Source organism: Pseudonaja textilis, chromosome 1, assembly GCF_049901715.1.
Source record: "Pseudonaja textilis isolate UNSWEBS1 chromosome 1, rPseTex1.2, whole genome shotgun sequence".
NCBI lineage: Eukaryota > Metazoa > Chordata > Lepidosauria > Squamata > Elapidae > Pseudonaja > Pseudonaja textilis.
This window is the reverse complement of record NC_141990.1, coordinates 41,797,242-41,810,751: the sequence shown is the minus strand read 5'-3', so window position 1 is coordinate 41,810,751 and position 13,510 is coordinate 41,797,242. Positions and strand designations below refer to the sequence as shown.

General features: G+C 36.9%; 1 long non-coding RNA gene across 2 annotated transcripts in view; it reads right to left on the bottom strand.

The window, feature by feature from the left end:
- The window catches only part of LOC148127577 (uncharacterized), a 35,223-nt gene that overhangs the window by 8,922 nt on the left and 12,791 nt on the right, over nucleotides 1-13,510 (bottom strand). The window lies entirely within an intron of this gene.

Below are 13,510 nucleotides of genomic sequence, written 5' to 3'. Positions count from 1 at the left end.
TGGAGTTTGCTGTGTTCTGCTTGATTGGTGTTTCTAATATCTTCTGTCTATTTTGTGGCTTTTTTTGTCTTGATTGGCTGGCAACATTGTGTTCCTGTATTGGAGGCTTTTAGTGCAGCTTGGCTCCGAGTAAATGGACGGCTATCATTTATTAGGAAGCTAGGTTTCATCTGGGTGCCTGGTTGGGTTGTGTTTGAGCTGGAGATATCAGGGGGGATCTGTTTGTGCCCAGGTACTTGCCTGGCTTTTTTTGTTTGTGAGTGCAGGCTTCCAAATAATTGACAGATGATTCTACCAGATTGTCAATTATTTGGAAGCCTGCACTCACAAACAAAAAAATCTCCATACCACAAGCCAGGCAAACACCTGGGCACGAACAGATCCCCCCTGATACCTCCAGCTCAAACACACCCCAACCAGGCAACCAGATGAAACCTAGCTTCCTAATAAATGATAGCCATCCATTTACTTGGAGCCAAGCTGCGGGGGTGTGTGTGTCTGTTTGTGCCCAAGTGTTTGCTTGGCTTGTGGTGGGTAGATTTTTTTCTTTGTGAATGCAGGTTTCCAGATAATTGACAGTCTGGTGAGTCATCTCTTCTCAAACTCCAAGACCAATAAACACAGACCAAGACTTCCAACCAATCAGGATGAAGAAAAAACCATTCTGGCACAGCAGTAGGCTAGCACCAAATTTAAAACAGAAACAGCTGTGGAAGCCTGACTCACAGATGAACACAATACAGAAGCCTGATGATAGCAGATGAGATTCTGCCAAAATGTCGCTACAACTTTAAAAGCACAACTATAATGACATGGGAAAATACCCGAACAAAGCTGAATACTATACATACATACACACACACACGTATACACAAAGACAAGATGTCTCAATTTACTGGGTTTTCAGATGTTCCCATAGCTGACTATAGGTATATAGCTGACCCAACTCAGGAAGGTATCTACGTCTTAATTATTTTAGGGTTAAATTTAACTGCTGGAGTGAATTAGCCCATTTTTTGTGTTCTCTCTTCCCCTATAACCTTATTAAACATGTTTGAGATGTGCCTTCTTCGTTTCTCCACCTCCCCAACGTCCTTTCTAATTCCTTTCAAGTTCTTATAGGTTGCATAAACCTTGTAACAACTCTCTAACAATCCTGAAGATAGGCCGGTATTATCATTCCCTGTTGCAGAAAGGGAGACTCACATAGAAGCTTGCTAAACATTTGCAAGCAAATTTATAGTTGAGGATCAGAAGTTTCCTTTAAAAAAAAATAAAATCCCCCAACTCCGTATTATTACTGTACATTTGCTCATGCACATTTTCGTCACTTATTCTGCTGAGTGGGTTGGAGTCCTGAAGTTGCCTTTGGCAGCAGTTTTTCTTTTGTTCTCCAGTGCTTCAATCATGTTGAGATGTTAGAAGTTTTCTTTTCTCACACAAGATCCACTTTTTACCAATGTCTGCTAAAATATTAATCCCAGCCTATATTTTCTGGAAAGCTTATGCTGTATCCTTGTGCTTTTGCTGCTGCTTTCGAATAGGAATCTGTTTGGAATATTCCTTACTCTGTGTGTTCATTTTCTCTAGTGCTGATTGCCATTTTCTTATGCACACTTACCTACTTTGTCCACCTCTTTCAGAATGGGATTAAATGTAAACTTCCATAGCTCATGTTTAAGTGCCTCCTTTACGTTTCATGCTTTCTATTTGTCTCTGCTTTCTCGCCACTTCTTTGCACAATTTCATCAGATACCAATCTGTTTTTTAAACCCCATCTCTCATGTATCACTTTGGGTGCCTCAGCCTTCCTGTCCTGTCCCCGAATATTTACCCACTACCATTCCTTCTTTATTTCAACAGCCAGTATATCCTCCTCTTTTTTCAAAACTCCTGCATGACCAGCTTCTTTCCTTGGTAGAGTTTTAGCATCTTTTCTGTTTTCCATCCCAAATTCCTTTCCTTCATGTGCTCTATTTGAGTACAAGGTTAGCCTGAGGATGGTGTGCTTTTCTTAATCTTAGCAGATGGGGCAAAAAGGAAGGATAGCATTTAAGTTATAAAAAATGAATAGGAGGAAGAACAAGAAATAAATAGCAAAACAGGCGCGGGAGAATTCAAGGGTTGTAGTTAATTAAATTGTCATTTATGTCCTAACAGTTCAGCACAAATGCAGCCATGAACTCATAATTCTTTGATTGGGTTGTTCCTCTATTTTACATTGAAGGCTATTTTCTGGGTGGAATCAATAGCAATTTATTTAATGCAAGGCAGGATGCCACCCCATCACGAGAACACAGGCCCATGTCCTAACATCAACAATTCATGAACATTTCTTACTGTTGGATGCATTTTCCTAATGTTGTTTTAACCAAAATAGCCCTACCATTTGGTGTGACAATGAACTGCTTCATCTTCTGCCTGACTACCCTTCAGATAGTAGAAGCCTGCTAGCATTACACTTCTCTTAATCGTCTCCAAGCTAAACACCCAACTCTTTCAACTCTTCCTTCCTGCAAAGTAGACTCCAAGAATTAACATGCCTGATTACACTCTGAAAGCAACATCCCCTTTGAGATTGAACACAACCATATATTGATACTGGAGAGCAACAGGATGAGAAGGAAGAGGACAAATAAATTGAAACTTCAGACATTTTTTTAAAAAACCAAATAGTATGTTTAAAACAATACCGAAAAGTCAATATGAAATGTAATGTTAGAAAAGATTGTTAAGCAACACGGAAATTTTTTGAAGTTATAATCTAGGGATAAATTGGAAATGTTTTTTATTTAAAAATGTTCATCTGATCCAAATTATATAAGAAAAGGAAATGATACAAACATGGACTTTTGAACAGAGGAAGCAGTTAGTTTGATTCTGAAGGATGATTTCTTTAACAGCTGGCAAATCTTGATTTTTGTTAATGAGTCTCTTTAAAAAAAATAGGAAAGTTCTGTGAATAAAGTGGTTTTTATTGTAGTGTCACTATCCAGCATCCACAAATGGAGTAGAAGTAGATAATGGATGGGTGTGGGGGGGGAGAGGGAGAGAGAAATGTTATACTGAGATGACTCACAGAAAATGACCGACAGCTTTCCACCCCAGCCTCTGAGTCACACCCAAGTTTCTTGTCCTTATTAATTGCTGCTTTAATCCACCCATCCTTTTCTGGAGCTCAGATGGCAGACAGGTCATGTTCTGAACAGATGGTTACCTCACCACAGAAGGGGATTGGATTACATACGTGACATGTTCAATGCTTACTTTGATTTTGCAAAATGTAAGCTTGTCTATGAAGATATTTATAAAGAATGGGAAACTGATGATGCCAGCAATGTCATTAACCTGAGGCAAACAATTTGTACAAAGTTCTCTCTTTATCACTTTTCATTCCTCTTTCCAGATTTTTACTTCAATTACCCATCTGGTTAAGCTCAAGTAAATTCCTAAAAGTCAGGCCTATAGTGAAGTTATAAGGCACTTACATTTTATGCTGTTTGGTTTTGTGTTTTACTCTGTTGGTAGTTATTGTTCAATAATCTGCATTTCATAGAACTTGCATAGAAAATTCAGTTCTTAAGCAATTGACCACTGCATCATGAGGCAGGCAGGGATGGAAGACGATTCATTAAAAAAAAAAAAGAACTATATACATTTTTCCTACCTGACCAAGTTACACACACCCAATCACACCCAGACCAATGCCCCAACATTTCACCCAAACCACAGGGAACACAACTGCCCTCTAGGCCACACCTGCCCTAGTATTTGGTGGCTACTGGGGAGGTGAGGGCCCTTGCAGAGATAAAACACCTGGGCCCATCCACTGCCTACCACATCAAAATATGGGAGATCACTCCTCCAGAAATGGAGAAGGCCAAGGAAACATCAGCCACCTTAGCCTCAAGTAGAGTCCCACTCCAGCAGATCCAGAGCCCAGTCAGGAAGCCCAAAAATCAGGGGCTTTAAAGCCAATGCAGTGTGTACCACTACAGTGATGCTTAGCACCACCAACAATACCCACATTGCCTCCAGAACCATCCTTAGGTACTCCCACACATAGACCAAAACAGTCTCAAAGGCATAGGGCCACCAGGCCTGTCTAGGCCAAATGTTCTGGGCGGGTGGTGGTGGTAGGGAGACAACAAGACAACCAGGTTCAAACAAGGAATCCTTACACCTCTGAAACAGAAGTGTTTTGTCTTTATTTCTCAAAATATTCATATATCTCATACCTTGCCATATAGAGTACCTATGATTGCAATCCTCCGTGTTCATATAAGCATCAGTCCGCTGTTCTTATATTTGATAATTGACCTGTTTCGGGAGAAATACATCTTTGAATCCTATTCAACAGATAGCTTAACTCATACAATTCCAGTATTTTCTTACTAAAAACAACTGCAATATTTACTAAAGTATTAAATATATTTATTGTTTAACAGCAAGAATAAGAAGTAAAGGTAAATCATGTTCAGCAAAAATACAAACAAAGATCTTTTCAGTGGGAACAGATGCCCATTACTGAGAATGATGGGCAACAGTAAAATGGTGGTTGATGGTAACACCAAAAGGCTTGTGTTTTCACCACTCTTCCTACCAGCTGATCAGATGTTCTAATGGAGAATCCCTTAATACCAAGTTTCTGCAGGGAAGTCTGAGATCTCTTGCACCGATTTTGACTAAACAACGGAGGATTTCAAGATCTATAATATGAAGTGGCTATAAAGTGAGTGCTTGCCAAAGATAGGATATAAATCAGAATAATAGTGGCAATGATAATGGCATATACATACATTGAATCTGTATGGTAGATCATGACTGTTTTGTATTATTCCACCTCCTGTTTCTTTAAGTTTCATGTCTGGCTGCAAATCAATGGCAATGGAGAGTGCTTGTGGGCAAAAGATTTTCCTGTTAGTTCTTGTACTTTAAAAGGGTGATTGGGGAGGAGAGACAAAAAAAACCCCTTCAATTTTGCCACTTAAGAAACGATTGCTGAACCCTGAAAAACGAGATAAGCTCACTTTAGAATAGAACATTGTGATGTGGAAATATCCCTTGAATCTTGCATGGGAGCTAAAGATGAAATTTCTATGAAGAATTGAGACAGAATTGATTGACTTTTGTTGAAGTTTTCTTTGCATTGAATTGATGTTTGGAGATATAGTACAGCACAACACTCTCAGTTATGAGTGACAGCTTGGTTTGATGGCTATCCAAAGATAACTTTGTAACTCGCTGAAGTGTGACTTAAACATTCGTGGGGAGTCAATAACTGGCATTCCATCTAAAGTGGCAGTTCTTAGGAGTTTTGTACACTCTCAGTTCATAACTTAGACTAAAGTTTTTAAAATACTTATTTTAAAAAAAATACTGGTTCTATTTTATACTTATTTTAAGAGGGCCTCCCATTTAATGGAGATGATCTTTCAAAGAAGATGGAAGATGTCTTTTAATAGAAGTCAGCATTGTCCCAACTAGCCAGCAGTAGCTCTTCAGAATGTAAGCAGACAATAAGGCTAAACCTGGATGCTTGACTTGAAAAGCTTTGAGGTAGGCCATATCAAGACACAAATATTGCAGGAATCTCAGAAATACCCTTTAATATAGCAGGATATAATAATATAATCCTTAAAATCTTTCTAAGTTTTTTTCTATCCCCTTCTATATTAACAAAATCAAGACAGAATCATTTGGGATTATTCTGTAATATTTACTTCAGCCTCTGGGCTAGATAATCACACTTCCAAGTCTTTCCTTAATGGTTCTTTCAAACAAGATCATTTCTTTACAATGTCCTCTTCTGAGCTATACCCTTTCCTTTAAAGATAATGCCTTACATGCTACTTTAGTTTGAAATGTAATTCAGATTACACATAGGTAGCCCTTTTTAACAACCATTCATTTAGCACCTGTTTGAAGCTGCAACTACTGAAAAAAATCACCTACTTATGACCATAATAGTATCACCAGACACATGATCACAATTTGGGCACTTGGCAACTATCATAACCAGTCCTCACATTTATCTCTGTCACAGCATCCCCACAATCGCATGATTATAATTTGGGTGCTTGGCAACTCTTGCATATTTATAATGGTTGCAGTGTCCCATGATCACATGATCACCATTTATGATCTTCGCAGGCAGCTTCCAACAAGCAAAGTCAATGGGAAAGCTGGCAGAGGTCAAAAGTTACGGTCATATGATGTCTCGCTTAACAGCAGTGGATGTGTCACTTAATGACCTCTCTACTTAGCAACAGAGGGATCCAAGTAGATTTGCTAAGTGAGGACTACCTATATATAAATATTTAATTTTACTAGGATAGGGTAGACTCTAACTAGTCTACCTTGACAATGGAAAACTTCAATCACTGGAAGCATATACAGTATATGTCTTCTAAAGTTTGGTGATTATTCCCAAGTCAGCTTCAGATAGTCTCCAAGACATCTGGGTTAGTTTGGGGAAGGGGACATATTGTAGTTTACTTATATGAGAAGAGGATTAAAGATTCAGCAGGAAAAAAATCCATTTTGCATGTAGCTTGCAAATGTATTACTAGGAAGGTAGGTAAAGATAGATGATGGATGGATGGATGGATGGATGGATGGATGGATGGATAGATAGATAGATAGATAGATAGATAGATAGATAGATAGATGATAAGCTCAAAATCCAAAAGGATCCCAGCAGATTTGAAGACTGGGCCCTACCTAACAAAATGAAATTCAATGGTGATAAAAATAAAGATTTTACACTTAGGCAAGAAAAATCAAATGTACAGATATAGAATAGGAAGACCCTGGCTCAATAATAGTAATTGCAAGAGAGATCTAGGAATCCTAGTAGGTAACCATTTCAATTGAGCCAGAAGTGTGCTGCAGCTGTCCAAAAAGCCAATGCAGTCCTAGGCTGCATTAACTGCAGGATAGAATCAAGCTCACATGACATGTTAATACCACTTTATAATGCCTTGGTAAGGTCATAACATTCAGTTTTGGTTGCCACAATATAAAAAAGATGTTGAGACTCTGGAAAGAGTGCAGAGAATAGAAACAAAGATGATTTGTTGGAGGCTAAACATATAAAGAATGGTTTCAGGAACTGGATATGTCTAATCTGCTGAAAAGAAGGACTAGGGATGATATGATAGATGTGTTCCAATATTTGAGGGGATGCCATGAAAAAGAGAGGGTCAAGAGAGGCAAGATAAGAACCAATGGATGGAAACTAACCAAGGAGAGGTGCAGAATAGAACTAAGGAGAAATTTCCTGACAGTTAGAATAACTAACCAATAGAACTTGTAGGTATTCCATCACTGGAGGTTTTTAAAAAGAAACTGGCCATTTGTCTGAAATGGTACAGTCTCCTACTTGAGCAGGGAGTTAGACTAGAAGACCTCCAAGGTTGCTTCCAAGTCTGTTATTCTGATATTCATGAAATATTGCCCACAACCGGCACACATAAATGTCTTTTCTCAATATCATGGACTCGAACTGTGGTTAGAAAAGGTAGGTGTGGGCTATAAAGATCAATGGGTAGATTCAGACTAAGTAATCTAAAAGCCATCTCTTTTACTGCTCCATCTATCCATGAAGCCATGGTGAGTATAAAGGAGGGCGATCTAAGCCCAGTCACATGTGAAATTGCATTGTCCTGATTGTGATATCACCTGCTTCATGTGTTAATTCCTCCTGACTGCTTCATTGGCAGTATTGCTGTTTAAGATGATAGTGTTAGATCTGAATAAGTGAAATTACCACTTGCCAGATTGAAAACTGCCGGCACCTGTACAAAGCATGGCCAAACTTCTTGTAAATCCAATGTATGGAGGGACATTGCTGCAAATCTGCAGAGGATACATTATTATTTTTGTCTCAGGCCAATATCCAACCTTCAAGGACTTGCATATTGAACAGGTATTGAGCATTCATATTGGGTGCACAATGCAGATGAGGAACATATTGCTGCTCAGAAATCAAACAGCGAGATCTTCAAAGATTCAGTCCACATTACAAAACTTTCTTATGACATTGCAACAGTTAACATAATGGTAGAAAATAGCCTTGTGGTAATTCTTGTGTGTGCGTGCGCACGTGTGTGTGTATATATATGTATATGTGTATGTGTGTATATGTTATATGTGTGTGTGTATGTGTGTGTAGATAGATAGATAGAGAGAGAGAGAGAGAGAGATGATAGGGAGAGAGAGAAAGAGAGAGAGAGAGAATGAATGAGAGTACAAGCTAGAGGGGTTATTTTTTAAATATTGAAGGGTAGTTGATACAAAAAGAAATAAGCAAAGAATCTACAATGTCATTTATAAAAATAATATGAATAAATAAAAAGGCACCACTATATGTGTGTGTGCGTGTGTGTGTGTGTGTGTGTGTGTGTGTGTGTGTGTGTAGGTCTAGGTGTGTTCGGATCTTTTCCTGTGTAAGATTAAGAGTATCTTGGCGATGTTTTGGCAAGGTCCCACTCGCCATCCTTACGCTGGTGCTTTCGGCTTCGTGCCAGATTGCTTGCACTGACTCGAAGCCGAAGGATGGCGAGTGGGACCTCGCTGAAATGTCACCAAGATACTCTTAATCTTACACAGGAAGATTAATACCTGTACCCATGAAAATCTATGAAAACAAATATATATATATATATATATATATATATATATATATATATATATATATATATATATGTTTTAACAAAACAAATAAAACATCTTATTTGAGTACAGCATGGTTCTGGGTTATCACACTTCCATACAGACACAATTTCATATGCATATTCATCTTATGTATTCAACTTCATATCTTATTACTCTTTTTCCAACTTCTCACTATTTCTCCCTTTACTTCTCTTAATTTTCTTTTATGGTTATCTCATTTTCTTATTCAACTGTATTTCTTTTACCTAAATTTCTATATCTTTTTATTCATTGTACTTATACTTTCATCTGTCTTGTTTACAATTTCATATGTTCTCTTCCAACATTCTTAAGAAGCAAAATTCCCTCTATGATTGCCAATCGAAGTGCAACACCTTTAAATCTTATTGTTATTATCATATGAAAGTTCATTAAACACTGAATTTGTGCATTCTAAAATTATAACATTCAAATTTCTAATATCTATTTTATATCATGTAGATCTCATCATTCAGACTCTGGTACTTCCCCTTGAAAATGTAAAAAGAAAAATTCTAAAAACATAGCAAAAACTATATATATATTTCTTAAGTTTTCGCGGGTACTTACATGTATGGCATTCAGCTTTGTTCGGGTATTTTCCCACATCATTGTAGTTGTGCTTTTAAAGTTGTAGCAACGTTTCAGCAGAATCTCATCTGCCATCATCAGATGGACACAACCAGAAGCCTGATGATGGCAGATGAGATTCTGCTGAAATGTTGCTACAACTTTAAAAGCACAACTACAATGACCTTGGAAAATACCTGAACAAAGCTGAATGCCATACATGTAAGTACCTGTGAAAACTTAAGAAAACATATACATACATACATATGCATACATATACATATACATATACATATATATAAACATTAGTTAACAAAATAGTTATTCAAAATCATTCTAGTACTGGTATGAACCTTGTAAATCTTTCACGTTTCTTTTCAATATCTATCAATCTTTGAGAACAATTGAAATGTTTCCGTCCCTTCTTCATTATTACTTAACTGTTAATAAGCATTGGATAGTCATACAGTTTTATCTTATAAATTATTTACTATTAATAAGCAAAATAATTATTCAAATTCATTCTAATAACTGGTATAAATTTCCTTAAAAATCTTTCACATTTCTTTTCAATATTTTATCAATCTTTAGAAACAATTGCAATGTTTCCCTCTCTTCTTTATTTTTGCATTAATTATAAATAAACATACCATTACATAACAATACAGTTTTATCTCATAGATTATTTACTTATTTCATTTCTAACTCATTACAGTATTCTACTGTCACAACACTATCTTTTGTACCTTTGCAGAATCCTCACTTTTAACTTAATTTAGCCATTGTCTCTGTGTTTTCTAGCTGAGCAAATACTTTTAATCCTAATACGTTTCTCCTTTTTCTTTATTTCCTGTTTTTGTCCCTCATAAGTTCTTTCCCTATCTTTCCCCCCTTTTTCTCATCCCTTTTTTTATACCCTTCTCTCTCTAATTTTCCCTTCTGTAGTTTTCTTTTCTGCTTCTCCTTGCTGTTATACTTCTTTTTCAGACTATTTTTATTTTTGGCTGTTCCCTTTGATCTCAAACTTTTAACTCCTTTCCCCCTTTCCCCCCTTATTACCACACTTTGCATTATTTGATCATTGAAAATGGCTTCTTCCTTGTCCCGCCCTTCTTATTGCTCTTGAAGCTTTTTCTTTTGCTTTTCATAGTTCAGGATCTCCATTTCAAAAAATTCAAATACAAAGCCAAAGGATCTTCCTCCCCTTTCTGCATCTTCTTTCTGTTTTTTAAGACTCATCTTCAATTCCTCCAGGAGTGATGGCATTTTAAACACTTTTGAACAACCACCCGATTGACTTTAAGTAATGCCCAAAACTTTTTTTTGTAATCACTAAATGATCCAGACTGTTCCTTCTTGTTTCTTTCCTTTACTTTTCTTTTCCATGGGTTACTGTATCTTTTAATAAGATTTCAGTTACAATGTATCCTCGGGAGTCTTTTCAAAGTTTCACTGTTAATCCTCTTTATTTTTCCAGGTGGCACTCCATTTTTCCATTATTCCAAGTCCCACCCTTTTGCCTCCACTCTTTTCCTTTTTAAGGCTTTAAGATGACCAAGAAAAAATCTTTATTCCCCTTTTGACACTTAGATTTCAGCTTAAGGTTGCCTATTAGTGTCAAAATAGATTAATATAAATTTCTTTCCATACCATTTGTAATTGTCAATATAAAGGTTTAAAAAGGGGGTTTTAACCTCCTTTTCCCTCTCCTTTGCCGCTTAAAGATCTTCTTTCAGAAGTATCCCTCTAGGCACTTTTAGATTCAGGGTACCTTGCTTAGATGTTCTCAGTTGTTTAGCCCGGTCTGTCCTGCTTTCCTCTTTGTTTTCCTCCTGCACAATGTTATCCAATTGGGTTCTTCTTTGAGGTGGCCATTTCTGACCACCACTGCAACTGCCTTTGGGGAAAGGAGTTCAGACCAGACAAGGAGGAGAGATGCGGCTCCCCTCCATTTGGCTAGCAATCTCCCCCCTCTTCACCACTTCTACGGGGTGGCTTCAGCCCCGAATCCAAAGGATCGAGGTGCTCCAGCGGTGAGCACAGATCGAAAACACGCACGATCGCGGATTTCGGTCTGTCGCTGAAGAGACCCAAACCAGAAGCCCTATCTCAGCAGTTGTTGTTGTATGTTTGCCACCTTGAGTTATTTATAAAGTAATAAATGTGAAATAAAAAATTAAGAAACACATACAGTAAATAAATATTGCTTTAATTGCACAAGGATGTCTGTGTTCTCCAAAGTAAATACAACTCAGGGAGCAAGAATTTACAGAAATGTCACAAGCAATGTGAGAGGGGATTCAGATTGTACTACTTACTATTAAAACTTAACAGGATATCGGTTTTCACATTTTTCTGATGGAACTAGTCCGTAGCAAAGTCACTGGCTACCTCTAGAGTCATACTCAACTATATGGTAAAAATTCAGTTTTACTGAAAATTATTTTGTTGAGAAATTTTCTAAAATAGTATATCCAAAGAAAAAAGATTTTTAAAATAAACATTTTAATTATCAAAAGTTGCATAGAGGGAGTCCCATGAATGGAAAGAATTTACAGAATTGTCTGAGATGATATAAGAATTCCTGTCCTGGTCAGGAAGTAGACTTCAAAATTGCCTTTCCAATACCTCAGCTAAGAGGTACTAGAGCCAAAAATCCAAAGGGCAGGATCAAACATCATTTATTTTAACTACTATTTAAAAGAAAGGCATCAACCTTACAAATTTTATTATTTTCCAAGCCACGCTGCCTTACTAGGTTTCTATTTAGCTTGCCAGAGCACCGTGTACTAACTTGTTTAGGAACCATGAGGCTTTTTTATCCTTTATTCCCAAACACAATAGTCTCTTGTGCCATGTTTGAAACTTGTTGACCCACTTTCTAAAAGTATCTTATATTAACATATCATATAAGTAAATGAAACGTATCGTTGGAATGTTAAATCATAATGTCTCTGTTTCAAGCCTTTCTTTTATATTTCGCACACCAATTTACTCGAGGATCTTTTTGGAAAGTATAATGGAAAAGCAAAACTATGATTTCCTACCCAAGTATGAGAAAAATGGGAACTACTGTATGTTTCCATAATTTTCTTTTCCTGCCCTGCTCCCTTGCTAGATTAGATCTCTCAAAAGCAAAAAAATAATTTTCTTTTTTCCTCCAAAGACTATAACAATTAAAATATAAACATATAGTCACCTTTAAGCTAAGCAACAGGAAACAGAGGCAGAAAAGCTAAAATAAATGCAGAAGATCAAAGGTGAGTATAATGTAATGCAGAAATCTCGCATACCCCTGAGGCACAGCAAAATTACCAACCTCCACCATTTGCTTTGCCTAAAACTAAAAAAAGAAGAGCATACTTAATCTCCTGTAGGAATATATTATACTATTTGGAAGGAAAACAGGAGCTGCAATATAAAAAAGCAAACTTGAGATATGACATGTTTATTGGTGCTACCACTGGAAAATACAATCATGGGTATTTTTCCATCTGACCTCAAATAGAGGTAGACTATGAGGAGCTTTAGATGCCAGTTTTAATTGACTAATATAACTGACCCTAATTTAAAACATTAGAGATTGTAGGTATTAATTTAAAATGAGCAAAGAAATGAGCAAGCAGGCAAAACAGAAATATACAAAATTGGATTAAAACTCCTAAGAAATATAGATGTAGGAATGTTGGGGAATGGGACTCAGCAATTCAAGACTAAAAGACTTTTGTTTTATCTTTTGCAATTCACTCATCTCCTGGGGCTTATGCCCCACTCTAAAACACTATTGAACTTTATGAAACTATGCTATAGCATGGCTATGCCTTCTTTTTCTCTCAGCTGGAGAACAGACACAGAGGACGATTCTGTTGATGCTAGAATAGAAGGAGTTGCAGAACTCTTGCTTGGATGCAGATGTTTCTGGGGACAATTCTAAAGTGCTGCACCAGGGGACCATTATTTTATTAGTGACTACTATGAATAAGATGGTTGCCTTCACCTGCTGAATCTGGAATTTGAGTATATTTATCCATGCCTTTGCTTTTCATAACAATGTTGTCATAATTTAAATGATTAGTGATGAAGCTAAATTTGAAAATAGACATAGCTAATAAGGTTTCTGTCAATCTCTGCTCAAAGTATAAGCAGATTTTGTAGGATCTTCATATTTAGAAAATAATTTCTGAGCCTTCCAAAGATGAATTTCCATAACCGCTGAAAAGCAAGATTCTGTAGAAAAAAGAAT